This window comes from Bidens hawaiensis, unplaced genomic scaffold, assembly GCF_021521415.1.
Source record: "Bidens hawaiensis isolate Kalapana, Puna unplaced genomic scaffold, B.hawaiensis_p1.1 tig00047660_1, whole genome shotgun sequence".
In the NCBI taxonomy this organism is placed as follows: domain Eukaryota; kingdom Viridiplantae; phylum Streptophyta; class Magnoliopsida; order Asterales; family Asteraceae; genus Bidens; species Bidens hawaiensis.
This window is the reverse complement of record NW_027506052.1, coordinates 117,311-120,732: the sequence shown is the minus strand read 5'-3', so window position 1 is coordinate 120,732 and position 3,422 is coordinate 117,311. Positions and strand designations below refer to the sequence as shown.

At 40.6% G+C, this 3,422-nt stretch overlaps 1 pseudogene; it reads left to right on the top strand.

The window, feature by feature from the left end:
- The first annotated feature begins 1,605 nt into the window (after positions 1-1,605).
- LOC143616510 (18S ribosomal RNA) lies at positions 1,606-1,920 on the top strand (annotated as a pseudogene).
- Positions 1,921-3,422: the final 1,502 nt, after the last annotated feature.

Here is a 3,422-nt window from a genome sequence, read left to right as displayed (position 1 = left end):
TACGAATCAAGAAAAAGTTAAAAAGGGCTGCGTCACCGAAGTTGAAACTTATTGATGAGCCAGAAGTTGAAGAACCTGAGGTTGTTGTTACTCCAATGAATCCAGAGTTTATAGTTGAAGAACTTGTTTTTGATTTGGTAGAGATGACAATGTTCTGAGGATACCAGTTGTGGAACCATCTCCACAAGTCCAAGAACCACATATATCACCTAAACTAACTGAAAAAGTTCCTGGTTTCAGTTTACCTTCACTTGATGCAAGCTGTTTTGGTGATTTCCTGACATTCAGAGATCATGATTTGTTAAAATCTATTGTGACAGAAAAGGCATTAAGATTGAGAGCTTGGTGGCTAAGAATGAGGTATTACGCAAAGAGAAAGCTGATCAGAAGAGAATGATTGATGAAGGTGAGTTAAGGCGTAAGTGGCAAGCTGACTTGTTACATCTCCACATGAGATATTTTATAGTTTTAGAAGAGAAGTTGGGTATTAATTTTAGAGCAGAGGTTGAGAAGTCAGATGATACAGTGTTCACCAAAGTTTATGGTGGTGAAGCACTTGCTGAAGAGATCGAATTCAAGATGCAATATGATCAAGACAGAGTTGATGCTAAAGGGAAAGGAAAAGTGGATGAACCAATTATACAAGTTGAGATTACAGATGTTGGTGGTTAATCGTCCAGTTTTGTGCCGGTAATTGAAGCTAAAAAGGTTGTTAAACCTGTGATTGAACTGGTGTTAGTTGAACCTGTTATTGTTGAATCTGTGATTGCACCGGAGGCACCAATAGAACCAGTTATTGATCAAGCTGTTGATGAAGAGCAAGATGATGATGAAGAGTTGGTAGATTATGAAAACCCGCTTTTCCGCTCTTTCCCTCTCTTCTTTGCGACAAGCTTCGGAACCTAAGTCAGAGAGATGAGATCTCATTGCTAGTGTTCTTAGATAGTAGGGACCTGCTTTTGCCAATAGCAAAAACCAGATCGTTGCCAGAACTACCCCTCTCAATGCCTGTTTTCTTACTTTCATTTCTATTGAGTAGTCAAAGGCTCGCTCAATGGAAAGTCTAACAAGCCAATGTTTGCATTCGGGCGAGTGCATAGCCATCGATCTCAAGTGATCCCAGTCTATGATCTAGAGTCCCTAAGAAATTACTGTAAGATCTAAGAAATTACTGTAAGATGTGAATGATGCTTTTCTTTTTACTTTCCTTAAGATGAAGCTAGAGTCGTCAAAGTCCATAGTCGACGAAGAAAGAATGATTTAGTTCCGATTCCCTGTCTTCCTCTTTTCTATAAAAAGGCTTCCATTTATCTAGAGTACGAGAGAAAATTCAAAGATGACTAGATTGACCCTGAGAAAGAAGATTTTTTGGTAGAATGCTTTCTACTAAACTGAGAAGGCTAAGAAAGCAATGACTCGCGGAGAAACCTCTTTGGGCGAAAGCCCGATCCAGCAATATCGCGTGAGGGAAGAAGGGCAATGCCGCTTGTAAAGCTCTTTCGTCGAGTGCGCGATCATGACAAGACTCGAGGAAGAACTAACTTCGTGCCAGCAGCCACGGTAAGACGCGGGGGGGGGGGGGGGGGCAAGTGTTCTTCAGAAGGACTGGGCATAAAGGGCACGTAGGCGGTGAATCGGGTTGAAAGTGAAAGTCGCCAAAAAGTGGCAGAATGCTCTCGAAACTAATTCACTTGAGTGAGACAGAGGAGAGTGGAATTTCGTGTGTAGGGGTGAAATCCGTAAATATACGAAGGAACGCTAAAAGCAAAGGCAGCTCTCTGGGTCCCTACCGACGCTGGGGTGCGAAAGCATGGGGAGCGAATAGGATTAGATACCCTGGTAGTCCATGCCATAAACGATGAGTGTTCGCCCTTGGTCTACGCGGATCAGGGGCCCAGCTAACAAATGAAACACTCCGCCTAGGGAGTACGGTCGCAAGACCAAAACTCAAAGGAATTGACGGGGTCCTGCACAAGCGGTGGAGCATGTGGTTTAATTCGACACAACGCGCAAAACCTTACCAGCCCTTGACATATGAACTGGATTCAACCCATCTTTTCTGGACCTTCAATATTAAGCCCATCTGTGGTTTGGTCATACAATAAGATCCATTTGGACTCGCGAGAAAAGCCCTTTCTATCTTCTTAGTCATAGTGAAGCAAGTTTTCGCCTTTCTTGAGGTAAACTTGGAATCAGCAGTTAGGAGATCTAGGACATAATATGCATCCATATTATAGTCTGCATATTCCTCCTTTTGCAGTTAATTAGATCAATGAAACACATATTACTTATTAAACAGTGTATAATTATAGGTGCTTAAATTAACACAATTTGAGCTATATGTACACATTATATCTATTATACACATAACTAATACAGTTACTTATTAATAAAGATGTCTAAGATAATTATTCAGTAAGTCTAAGACTACTAGTAATAATACACATAATTGGAATAGTACCTAAAATAGAATAGTAAAGTCTCATTTACCTTTATCCCTTCTTTAAGATGTCTAAGAATTATTGAAGATCAAAGTGAAGAACGACCACATGAATTGGAATCTGCTTAACTTATTAAGAAAGACGACCGAGAAATTGGAATCCGCTCAAAGTGAAGATCAAAGTCTTATTTACCTTTGGTTGCGCGGCTTTCTCTTCTACTTCTAGGGGTCTATTTTCTCTAACTTGACTCAGCTTGACCTACTTGACTCAGCGGTTAGAGTATCGCTTTTATACGGCGAGAGTCATTGGTTAAAATCCAATAGTAGGTAAAACCGACCGAAAGCCCCTATCGCCTACCTGGAACTCTTGAATTCACTCTTTAACTAGAGGAAGCGCCTAAAAGGGGAGCAACTGGGCTAGATTGCTGATCTTATGGAGTAGTCTGACCCTAGGAAAGAGACTATCGGAGAAGGTCCCACTCTGCTTGCGTCTACTAGCTGACGACGTGTGTAACATGATGATTTTGATGATGATGATGACAATGATGATCCAAGTTTGGATGGTGGACTTGGAGTGTTAGTTGGTTCGAGTAGAGGTGTAGTTGTTGAATCAGTTACTGAACAAATTACTGAAAGTGAGCCTAATTAGGAACAAACTCAGACTGGTGGAAGTGTAGATGAGCTTGAAGTTCTAGATTTTGATCCGATTGCTTATAAGCCTTCTGTTAGATTCTCATCTATTGGAGAAAAGTTTGAAGGGGGTGAAATCGAGGTGACTAGAGCTGATCTAGCACGTATGCTGAATGTAACTGAAGAGGAATTTATATTCGATATTGAGAAAGATTTAGGATTGATTGATGAAGAAAATGTTGTTCTAGTGAATGAACTTATTTAAGAGGAGGAATTAGACAAAGAGCCGGTGACCGACTTCAATGCAGATCAAGTATTTCTTGAATTTGATGAGGAATTTGATTAAGATATT